Source organism: Chelonia mydas, chromosome 2 (assembly GCF_015237465.2).
Source record: "Chelonia mydas isolate rCheMyd1 chromosome 2, rCheMyd1.pri.v2, whole genome shotgun sequence".
NCBI classification, from domain to species: domain Eukaryota; kingdom Metazoa; phylum Chordata; order Testudines; family Cheloniidae; genus Chelonia; species Chelonia mydas.
The window spans coordinates 41,799,302-41,812,429 of NC_057850.1; positions in this window are offsets into that span (position 1 = coordinate 41,799,302).

The window sequence follows — 13,128 nt, forward strand, 5'->3', positions numbered from 1 at the left end:
AACCCCACCCTCTGTTTATCCGCAGCTGTAGTGTTTTCCATTTTACAATATTACCAACTCTCACACGATTTGTTTTGCTGGAGGCCTCAGCTCCTGGTGTCAGACTTATATAAGAATCTCAAGTTTAATTTAAAAAAATTTCCTTGTGATGCAGAGGAAAGTCTAACAACGTAACCCCTAACCCTTTAAAATCACAGGCAGGTAAAAATCATGATTTTTTTCTGGTCAAATCATAGTTTTTGTGTTTGGGGTTGGTAATGCTGATTTGGAGCCTAACTCAAATTACATGATCACAAACTAAAGAGCAACAGACCTAATAAAAAACAGTATAAAAGGTGGTGCAGAAACAGAATCCTACACTCCACCACTGAAGCAGACCTTCACCCATGCAAACTTTTCCCTGAACAACAACAGGGCAGTGGGCTCAAACTGATCAGTCCTGCAAGTCCAGCCAACATGGAAGTACAGTGAGGGATTTGCAGGATCGGAGCCTTGGTCACATACAAAGCTAGCAGTCAGTTTTAAAAGTTCTTCTCTACATGAGAAGTTATTAGATTTGCCCAAGTGCAGGAGAGAGCTGGAGAGAATGTGCAGAACTGTTAATTCCAGGCTGTGTCAGCACGCGCCAAGGAAGCGAGATGAACCCCAGACCCTCAATTCCATTATAATAAACAAGCAGCAAGTGTCCCAGTGGCAATACTGGAGCCAGTTCAGTTTCACTCTCACTGAGATACTGTTACAAACTTTCTAATCAAACCAAACAAATGAGGAATTTGTGATGGTCCATTGTTAGGGGCAGAGAGAATGTTTGACAGAAGATGCTAAAGTAATATTAATTAGGTGGGTGGGGGGAACACAGGCAGGAGTGCCAATGGTGGGCGGGGTATTCCCCCTCTCTGTCTCTCTCCTCTAAACAGGCATCTCTAATGACAAATTCCTTGGATGCTTGCGCTGACAGCTGGACCTCAGGTTGTTGCTGGCATTTGACAGACAAGGTGGCGTCTCTCTTAGTGGAAAAACTTGTGAGTCTTTTTTTCCTGCAGTTTGACAGATCAAGATTCTTCTGGTGAGAAATGTTTAAAACAAAAGACATTTTGAAAATAAAACCGGAGCATGAGGAAGAGTTTACCCAGCTGCAATGCCATAATTAACCAAGGCTCTGATCCTGTAGTGCACAGCACACAGCTGAGCCCACACAGAGCAAGTGAAGCCAGCAGTCTGCCTACGTGCTACATAACGCAAGACTGGGCCTTAATACTGCACGGGAGTCACAGACGCGATTTGAAAAATGCCAGTAAAAAATGTGCTAAAATACAAACATGGGCCCAATCCTGCACTGTGATCTATTTGCTTGGACTCTTGCACCCCTGAAGAATCCCAATGAATGGACCAGAGCGGACTGCATTACAGGACCAGGGCATTACCTCATGTATTCTTAGCATACAGGGCAAAGGAAGGGGGTTGTGGTGGAAGAAGGCATCCATATAAATTTAATTTTTAAACATCCTCATATAAGCCAATGTAGCCCCACTGACTTCAATGGAGCTACATCGACTCACAGCAGCTGAGGATCTGGCTTTTAGCAAATACCTGCCACTTCTGTGGGTTCTTAATTTCTTGCCTGCTTTTTGTTTCTAACCTTTACCTATTTTTCCTTCCTATTTTCTCATTTCAGTCCCAACTCTTTCTTCCCCCTCCTTAGTCTGAGCCCATTCCTTTCCACAGCAGCTCACAACCAACCATCCCTTCACCTCCTCATCTCACCAATACAGACGAGAGACTGCTCATGAAAGTGATGTTGGCAGACTGCTTAAAATTAGTGCCATCTCTTGTCTTATTGCCTGCTGCCCCCAGCTAGGGCCTGTCCAAGGCCTCAGTGATGATGATGATGCTGGCACCTGCTCCCCTTCCCTGATTCAGGCTACAACGCCAAGAGTCCCTTCCCTAGTCACTGCCACCTCACACTAGCCAAAACACTCATCTCCTTCCCTACCCACCTGACAGAAGATACTTGAAACAGGCCTGGTCAGTCTGTGTCTCAAATTAGGGGCCTAAAATGAATGGCCACATTTGAAAATGTCAGCCTTAGCCTCCCTGCTCCTGTTTCTCCACCTGTAAAGTAGAAAATCAGAACATCCAGGTGTGAGGCAGGGGATTTTAAGACTGATTCATGTCTGCAAAGTGCTTTGAAAATGAAAGGTGTTATAAAAGCACTGAGTATTATTATCCAGAGGGGATTTTCTGCTTGCTTTAAAAAAAACTATATATTTAGATCATTATGTAATTTACCATTAAAGTCAATGGCAATTTTGCTTGAGTAAAGAATGCATGATCAGGCTTTAACTCGTTACTCGGGTGGATCGCTTTTTAAATGCATTGGCTACACAGTGTTCGAACTAGATAAATTTATTAACCATAAAAGAATGTCAGAGGTACAAAACAACCAAAAACAAAACACTGAATCTGAAGATACAAAATATGCAAAATAAAAAGGAAGGTGAAAATGATCAGCTACACAGTATTGCCATTTCCAAAAACTATGAGTTAGACCCCTAAAAATCATGCAACTGGCTTAAAATCATGAGTTTTAAAAAATATATTTTGGGTCTTTATTTACCTTCTGGGTTTTGAGCCTTTTGGGGTCATTTTCCAGCTTTTCTCCAAACCACAAAGGCTAGCAATTTTACCATTTTTAAAATTAATGCTGAGATTTTTATGCACTTCCCGTAACTCTAGGAGCTGGGGCTTTAAGAAAAAAACAAATATCACAAGTTGGCAACACACTGCTTTCATTGCACCCTAAAGTCAGCTGGAAATGCTGATGTTCAGACAGATGATTCTCTTGTCTAAATGCTGGAGCTGATTAAGCCGAAGTATTTGCAGTGCTGCCTCCTCTGCAGACAGAGTACGGGGAATTGACTTATGGACCTGGAAGCAAAGATGGGAAAACAATGAAAAAGGGAAGAATTTGGTCAGCACGATGGAATTAATTGATGACTGCAGACCTCATTCTTCTCTGTCTTGCATCTTGTGTAGTCATTTACACCTATACAAAGTGGTTATAAAATGGATGTGTATTACAGTCACGCTGAAGAGATGTAACTGGCTACCCAAAGTGCAAGGCAGAGGAGGACACTACAGGATCCTCTCTCTACTGGCATGTCTTGCACTTTGCTATAAAGCCACATTGCTCCATCACTAACCAAAAATAAATGCTTAATACACAGCAGAATATCACAAGCTTCTAGGTCTTCAAACCAAATCCTGCTTGCCTTACTCAAGGCCTTTTTATCTTCTTGGTTTATACCAGGGATTTCCCTACACCCTCCCCCCCCCCGAATTTCCCCAACACCCTCCCCCCTCCCAGCGCCCTCAGTTTTGTGTTGCCAATGTAGTGATTGTTTGGAAATTTGAATTGAAATTGAAACATTAATACACACATTAAAAGTGTATAAAGTGTATGATAAAATATATCTATCTGAAAAAGTATAATACATCTGAAAAGTATGAACATAGACTAACTTCCTTATACAGCTATTAGTTTTTCTGACAATGTCAGTGCGTTCATTTTGGTGATGTTGGGCAACCTAATAATTTCAAATTATGATTTGTAAGCAAAGTCTGTGGGCTTGGCTACACTTGCAAGTTAGAGCGCATTAAAGGAGCCCTGGGTGCACTAGCTCACTCCCCGTCCACACTGGCAAGGCACGTAGAGCGCTCTGACTCCATGGCTAGAGCGCTCCTGGTACTCCACCTTGGTGAGTGGAATAACGTTTGGTGCGCCCCCGCTGGAGCGCCGCGGTGCCAGTGTGGATGCCCTGGTCAGTTAGTGCACTCTGATCGGCCTCCAGAAGTGTCCCACACTGTTTGTGCTAGCCACTCTGGTCATCACTTTGAACTCTACTGTCCTGCCTGCAGGTGACCAACTGTCAGATCCACCCTTTAAATTCTCTGGGAATTTTGAAAATTCCCTTCCTTTTTGCTCAGCCAGGCGTGGAGTGCTCAGCGAATCTTTCCAGGTGACCATGCCTCCATGCACCAGGCGAGCCCCAGTATGGCGCAAAGGCGAGGTGCTGGACCTCATCAGTGTTTGGGGGGAGGAAGCTGTCCAGTCCCAGCTGTGCTGCAGCCGTAGGAATTACAATACCTTCGGGGCAGATATCAAGCGACATGATGGAAAGGGGCAATGACCAGGAAGCACAGCAGTGCAGGGTTAAAGTGAAGGAGCTGCGGAATGCCTACCGCAAAGCCCGCGCAGCAAACAGCCACTCCAGTGCTGCCCCTGTGACCTGCCATTTCTACAAAAAGCTGAACATGATACTTGAGGGCCACCCCACCTCCACTCTGAGTACCACCATGGACACTTCAGAGCCCAGTTCAACATGGCAGAAGGAGGAGGAGGAGCAGCAAAGCGGGAGCAAGGGTGCTGAGGTGGAGGAAGACACCCCAGAATCCCTAGATGCACACAGCCAGGAGCTGTTCTCAAGCCAGGAGGAAGGTAGCCAGTTGCGGCGGCCGGTGCTTGGGGAAGGACAAACACCAGAGGAGGTTCCCAGTAAGCGGCTTTTATTTTGGGAAGGAAGTTATTTGGTGCGGGCTCTTGGGGCGAGGAGGGTTAGGGCTGCATGCATGTCTAGATTTGGAATAGGGCATTGATGTGCTCTCTCACATCGCGGTAATCGGCCTCAGTGATCTCTTCAAAGGTCTCATTGAGAACTTGGGCAATGAGCTTGCACAGGTTTCTTGAGAGAGCCACTCTGGTCATTGTCTCAGTAAGGCTAACTTGTCTGTGCCACGGTGCCATGAGGGGCAGGGGGACCATTGCTGCACACAGGCAAGCTGCATATGGGCCAAGGTAGAAATCGCATTGCAGTAGAAGACCCTCCCTTGCTTCCTAGATGACCCTCAGCAGTGAGATATCTTCCAGGACGAACTCCTGTGGAAAATGTGGGGACAATATTCAGTATAGGGGCCCCCTGCCGCTGTTGGCTCTCCCCAAGGCACAGAAACCCAGAGGACAGTACAGCCATGAAACAATCAGTCACACTTGACCTTGTGCTTACTCATCATTTTGGGGTTCCCGTGGGTTATGTGCGCTCGCTTTGGGACGGGCAAATTATGCTATTGTGTAGACTGTGCTTGCACTTAAGTATGGGGGGATCATTGTTCTGTCGGTGTGAACAATGCTGCCTCTGTTAAGACGCAACCTTGAGATCTCAGCCGTCTGTGTTATCACTGGCCAAAAGACTTCAAAGAATCAGAAAGAGGTCACGTAGAAGCAAGGAAGACATGTTGGATGAAGTAATGCAGCATTCAAGTAATGAAAATCAAAAAGTGCAGGAGTGGTTGGACAGTGAAAGGAGGATCTGCCAGCAGAATGAGGAGCGCCGGCACAAAAAGCGTGGAGCTCCGGCAGCAAAGCACTGATCGGCTAATAAGCATAATGGAGTGCCAAGCAGAGTCTATCCAGGCGCTCATAGCCATGCAGGCAGAGCACTACAGCGCCTGCCCCACCCCTGCAGCCATTGTCCCAAAACCCTGCCCCCATGTCACCTCCAACCCACTTTCCCCAAAATCCGGGTTCTTACCGCTACCAGCTGCCTCCAACACCTGTAGCTTCATCACCCAGCCCTAAAAACTATGACCCTAACCCAGTGCACTCAACCCCCATCACCACGCACTATAGCCATCCTGAAGTGCAGCACTCATTGCACAGCACTGCAGACAGCAAGGCTGAGTATGATAACAGGACATAGGCAAATCTGTGATTGTACCGTTCCCAACCCCACCCCCTTGCCCTTTCTGTTTCCCAACCACTTGTGTTTCTTTTCAATAAATGGATTTTTTGGCTTTGAAAACATTCTTTATTATTGTATTAAGTAAAAGATACCTTAGCCCAGGAAAGATACAGGCACTGCAAGTCAGCATAGCAAACACAGATTCCTACTAACATTGGAACCACTGCACTTCACTCCTGTGTAGGGCACCAGACATTACTGGTGGCTTTCAGCCTCAAATTGCTCCCTCAAGGCATCCCTAATCCTTGCAGCCCCGCGCTGGGCCCCTCTAATAGCCCTGCTCTCTGGCTGTTCAAATTCAGCCTCCAGGTGTTGAACCTCTGAGTTCCATGCCTGAGTGAATCGTGCACCTTTCCCTTCACAAATGTTATGAAGGAGTTCAGCACGTGGATATAACCGTGGGGATGCTGTCATCGGCCAGGTCCAGCTTCCCATACAGAGAGCACCAGCGGCCCTTTAAACAGCCAAAAGCACACTCCACAGTCATTCTGCACTAGCTCAGCCTGTTGTTGAACCGCTCCTTGCTGCTATCAAGGCTCCCTGTTTAGGGTTTCATGAACCATGGCATTAAAGGGTAAGCAGGGTCTCCAAGGATCACAATGGGCATTTCGACTTCCCCTACAGCGATCTTCTGGTCTGGGGAAAAAAGTCCCAGCTTGCAGCTTCCTGAACAGGCCAGTGTTCCAAAAAATGTGTGCGTCATGCACCTTTCCGGGCCAGCCTGTGTAAATGTCAGTGAAACGCCCACGGTGATCCACAAGCACATGAAGAACCATAGAGAAATACCCCCTCCGATTAACGTACTCAGAGGCTAGGTGGGCTGGTACCAGAATTGGAATATGTGTGCCATCTATCGTCCCTCTGCAGTTAGGGAAACCCATTTGTGCAAAGCCATCCACAATGTCATGCACATTACCCAGAGTCACGTTTCTTCTGAACTGGATGCGATTGATGGCCCTGCAAACTTGCATCAACACGATTCCAACAGTCGACTTTTCCACTCCAAACTGGTTAGCGACCGATCGGTAGCTGTCTGGAGTTGCCAGCTTCCAGGTTGCAATAGCCATCCACTTCTCCACCATCAGGGTAGCTGTCAATCTCGTGTCCTTTCGCCGCAGGGTGGGGGCGAGCTCCTCACACAGTCCCATGAAAGTGCCTTTTCTCATCCGAAAGTTCTGCAGCCACTGCTCGTCATCCCAGACTTGCATGATGATGTGATCCCACCACTCAGTGCTTGTTTCCCAAGCCCAAAATCGGCGTTCCACTGTGGTGAGCATGTCTGTGAATGCCACAAGCAAACTCATGTCATATGTGTTACTCGAGTCGATATCGTCGGAGCCCTCACTGTCACTTTGGATCATAAGGAATAACTCGACTGCCAAATGTGACATGCTGGCAAGACTCATCAGCATCCTCCTCAGCAGTTCGGACTCATTCGCGCAGACTGAAAGGGAAGACACAGCGCACAGTACAAAAAACATTGAAAGATGGCGCCAAATGTGAACGGAAGTACAGGGATTGCTGGGATGCGAACCGATGCATCACAGGGTCTTGGGGCAGGACCCAGAATGCTCCGCCCTCCCTACCCCCTTCCCACAAGCCACAGCACCAGAATGGGAAGAGGTGCTCTGTGGGATAGCTGCCCATAATGCACCGCTCCCAATGCCGCTGGAAGTGCTGCAAATGTGGCCACGCCAGTGCGCTTGCAGCTGTCAATGTGGACAGATTGCAGAGCTTTCCCTACAGCGCTCTCTGAAGGCAGATTTAACTCAAAACGCTCTACATCTGCAAGTGTAGCCAGGCCATAAATGAGCTCTCCCTGACAGCTAGTGATGAGCTGGGAGGAAAGGCTTCAGGACCAGATTGTATTTACATTCACACCTAATCTACCTAGGTATCCAGCAAACAGAGCTGTTTTGCCCAAGTGATAGATTTTTGGCTGGGGCTGGGTTACAAATCACTTGAATGCGATGGGGTAATGAAATGTTGTTATTCTTATTGTATAAATAAAGGGCAGTAGAACTGTACTTAGCCTGTGCTGATTGAGGGCATCAAGAGAGAAGGTGGGGACAGGTGTTTTGCTTGATGGTCTGCCTGAGTCACAAGTACTATTTGACCTGCCCCTCTCCACTGTTTAAAGACAGGGCTGATTAGGCTCCATAGGTAGTCTTTTGTTTTGTTAAGGGACCACTACAGTTGAAATCACTGATAATCAGGTCTAAGTGCTTAGACCTGCTGTGGGACAGTGTTTCTGTGGAAGAGACAGCCCACTCTGCATTAGCAGCGAGGTTTTCCCACTGAGAGCTCAGCTGAAATCACTGAGAGCTGGGTGGAACCTCAAGAGACCAACTCACAGAGATCACAGTGGCAGGTGGCAGCAGAAGGTGATGGCGCAGGGCCATTGGCAACAGATCGATGGAGTGAACAATGGCACAACGAACAAGAGTAGCTAGAACGAACAGTGAGCAGCTGGAGGAACGAACAAGGTACCTTCTTACCCCTCACCTGGGAGGTGAACTCATGTGAAAGCACCTCTGAACTCTGAGTCTCCACCAAGGACAACACCAGTGAGTGTTAATGAGGCTGTAAAGAATGCTGGAGACACAACACAGTTCATGTGCACACACATGGCTGTGGCATCATACTTTTTATTTAAGCAAGAGATACTACACAATACAAACTGAAGGCCAATGTTACGTGCATTGTCACTTATTCATCCTGAAGTTGAACACTGGTTCCGAACAAGACCAGCAAATGCTCACTATCTTTCTGCAAGAAACTCAACTGACTAGCTAGAAGCATGTGGTGCAACAGTGAAAGACTCAACCGTTGAAAAAGTGAAGAACTCTCTCACCACATTCAAAAAATTTGCATACATGGATGATGAATGCACTGATGCAAATGGGCATCAAGTATTAAGTCATTGTGTATGTTATCTTGATGTCCATGGTAAGCCAGTAGATGCATTTCTCAATGTTCAAGTTATAGCAGACACATCGGCTGCATCTGTTACAACCCACATCTTAGAAGAGTTAAATGCTTGTCAATTGGACCCCAAACAGATGGCTGCTTGTGCATTTGATGGAGCTGCAAACTTCTCTGAAAGACATGGTGGAGTACAAACTTTGCTCAGAGAAAAGTGTAACCTTAATCTCTCCTATACACACTGCAGAGGCCATCTACTCCAACTAGCGCTAGTACGAGCTGCAGACTCTTCAAAAGACATTTAAAAAGCTATACATTTAACGTCTTCATTATACTCTTTTTTCAGCAAGAGTCCAAAAAGACTGAATATCTTGGAAAATATAGAAGATACACTGGGACTGAAGTTCAAATTAGTCCAACCTGCGAAAACCCTCTGGCTTTCTCATGAGCAATTCTTGGCTGTTGTCTTAAAATTACTCCAGCCATTATACTGGCTTTGGAAAGTATCTACCAAGATGGGATGGATCTAAGTAGTGAGGCTGGTGGATTACTTTTGCTACTACGTTCACAGAAAACTATTGCTACTCTCTCTCCTGTAAGTCTACTGTTGAAACCACTTGGGTCATTAAACAATGCGATCCAGGCATCTGCTACAACAGTAGTAGATCTTTGTCCAGCAATAGAAGCTACATGTGAATCAATCAGAGAGCTATCCATTGAAAAAGTACTGGAAGAAGCAAAGACTTCAGTCCAGAAGTAGACTAATGAAGGCATTTATATTGAATCTTTAAGTGAAGAGGACAAGAAGTGTTTGTTAAGACAACTGAAAAAGTACACAGACTTGATTCTTAAAATCTACAACAGCGACTTCTTGATTCTACTCAACCGCTATGTAGCTTTTACGGATCCCTATCCTATAAAACACCGACAGTTGAGTGAAGTGAGGCACTACCAGCAATGGGGCTGCCATGTGCTCAGGACAGAATAGAAAATTTGAATACAGAGAAAGAATATCATACGACCAATGAATGAAGATTTGACTTCAACTTCTTTTTTATCATCACTAGTGGCTCAACCCGATCTTTGTGCTATCTTTCCTGGGATGAAAGAAGTAGGAATTCAGCTCTTGCGACTTCCAGTCACAACAGCTACAGCTGAACGTTCTTTTTCATCATTGAATAGAATTTTGTGTTCTGAAAGAAGTTGCCTTCTGCCTGATCATGTGAATGAACTAATGAGCATATCAATTGAAGGAATGGAAGTACCGGACACACGAGACGCCACCAAAGATGAACGCATTGCATTCAAGAACTTCATTAACAGAGTTGTGCAAAATTATAACAAGAAACCAAGAAGGATGTAGATGTAGTGCTTCATGGAAGGCTTGAGTAGCCAACTTTAATTTATGTGATGATTTTAAAACATGAGTTAAAACTAATAAAATGGTTATGAAACATTTTTCAGTTTTTACTATGGTGCCAGACAGGCCACCTTCACCCTCATGGTCTCACTCCTCTTCGGCCCTCCCCCGCACCCCCCTGTAAATTCGAACACCCCCCCTAATTTAAATTCTTGGGGAAAACACTGGTTTATACACCGTTTTATAACTATTTTGGGATGTGATTTCTTTTACCAACATAGTTATACCACTACAACCTCATAATGGATGCAGTTAGATCAATGTAAAAGTGTTTATAGGAGTATAACTTATTCGCCTTCCTGTACTGTTAATAGCTGGTATATATAACTGTATGCACACTAGAGGAGTTGTATTACCTTAACTATACTGGTATAATTAAAGCTGCACTGCTTTTGTGTGTAGAAAGGCCCTTGAACTGTCCTGAATCTGTCTGACCTTTTCATCATGAAAAAGGGGTGCAAAAGCTGTGGATACCATCAATCATCATGATTTCTCACTTTTAGATGAAGCCTCTCTAATGCTTTCTGCATGCCTACTCTATCAGAATTTACAAAAAGAAAAGGAGTACTTGTGGCACCTTAGAGACTAACAAATTTATTTGAGCATAAGCTTTCATGAGCTAACAGACTAACACGGCTGCTACTCTGAAACCTGTCAATCAGAATTGTAAGGCTTCTTTCTGATTTCCTTTCTCGATAAGACAACTTTTAAAAACTCAACTATGTATACAGTAAAATAAATATTAAAATCAACAGTGAAAACTAGACTGGAGATAAAAATAAGTGCTATATCTTCCCATCTTAAAAATACATACAGCCTGCAGGGGAAATGATTGCTTACTTACCACTTCCCACATATCAGAAAAATAATCTACCACAGGTTTTTATTTGAAAAAAAAGTCAGCTGTTTCCCAGCATACAATAGTAATTTTAGGATTGAAGAGATTAATGCTTTTGGAGGGCTGGTTTCTATCATAAGAACAGCCTTACTGGATCAGACCAATGTTCCATCTAGCCCAGTATCCTGTCTTCCAAGAACGGATGGTGCCAGATGTTTCAGAGAGAATGAACAGAACCAAGCAATTATCGAGTGAGCCATCCCGTCATCCAGTCCTACCTTCTGGCAGCCTGAGGTTTAGGGACACCCAGAGGATGGGGTTGCCTCCCTTACCATGAACTTATCTAATTCTTTTTTTGAACCTAATTATACTTTTGGCCTTCATAACATCCCCTGGCAATGAGTTCCACATGTTGACTGTGCATTGTGTGAAGAAGTACTTCCTTATGTTTGTTTTAAACCTGCTGTCTATTAATTTCATTGGGTGACCCCTGATTCTTGTGTTACATGAAGGAGTAAATAACACTCCCTTATTCACTTTCTCCACACTATTCATGAGTTTACAGATCTCTAGCATATCCCCTTTAATCATCTCTTTTCCAGGCTGAACAGCCCGTCTTTTTAATTTCTCCTCATGTGGAAGTTGTTCCTTACCCTTAATCTTTTTTGATGCCCCTCTCTGTACATTTTCCATTTTTAATATATCTTTTTTGAGATAGGGTGACCAGAACTGCATGCGGTATTCAAGGTGTGGTTGTACCGTGGATAGCACCCAGAAGACGTGTCAAGAAGGAGCAATAAAGGGATTTCTTGTAGCAAGGAGGGGAGGCAGCAGCTTGTAGGAGTGAGAAGACACCAGAAAAATGAGCAGGAGGAGGTGAAGGGAAGATGGAAGAGCCACTTTCAAGGTTAGCAGACGTGATGAGTTTAAGATGAAAGAAGAGCCACACATAAATATCACGTTTACCCTCAAAAGAAACACAGTAAAGAACAAGAATGCACTGCAGACTCCTTTCCTTTTGGCTTGGGGTCTGCACTATTTAAACAAAAAACTGCTGCAACAAAAACCATTGACCCTGAGGACAATCCCCATCTTTGGGGGTGTGACTCTACAATTTTGACTGGGCAAAATGCTCATTGATCGTAATGAATTTTGCCTCAGGGAGGCTTGCTGTCTCCGCACAGTTGTGGAACAGAATTTCTGGACCATATACAGCCTTCAAATAAACAAAAGCCTTAATTTGGAGTTGTGGGTAGTTGCCAAAGAAGCAAATGGCTAAGCGTTTAATGGCTGAATCAAGCTGGTACAGAAAACTTCAAAGCTTCTTCAGTTGTGAAGACATGAACCGTGAAAGAAAGAAAACTAAAATTAACCCAACACTTTTTTACACCTGCTTTGGCTGGCCACCCTATTTTAAATATTGCTGAAACAGTTCTTTCTACTCTGATCTTTCCAGTCTCAGTTTTTCTAGTCAGTGATACAGCAAGGCCCAATGGAAGAATGTCAATATTTCTGCTATATTGCAGAACCTGATAACATAATTTTCCTGAGAGAAGGATAATGAACGGTAATTTAACTTACTGTTTAGGCGATTCAATAAGGGGACTAGTAGTGTTCAGTTTATATATTTGTCATTCCATGGAGGACTGAGGGAGGTGTGTTCCCCTCTCCCTTACCCCAAATGTTAGTTTTACAGCTACATTTATGGTTGGGCATGGGAGACACAGATCCCCTTTAAATGTTTTGAATTTTATTTCAGTTGAAAACTAACAGCAGCTAAGAACAGTAGGTTTTATTTCTCATCCTCAGTAGCCAAGAAATCCAGAAGGACCGTCAATGCATTGAACAATGTTGGATCTGGAAGATAACCCTTCCTACCCATATTCCACCATTATCCCCATCTTCCCTTTTCACCTATAAAATGGTGCAATTGGTTTCAAGGCTTCATTTGTTCTTATGATGGCTTTAGAACACAGGTTGCAAATCAGTTTGGGCTCAGAGACATTCAGTTGTCTGAAGCTTTAAAAAGGTTCCAGCAGAAACTGAGGATTTTTACTGTGCTTCTGGGGAGTTCAGGAATCTGACTGAGGCATGCGTTCAAATATGCTTCACCACCACCACCAACCAAAAACAACTCTGTAAAGGCC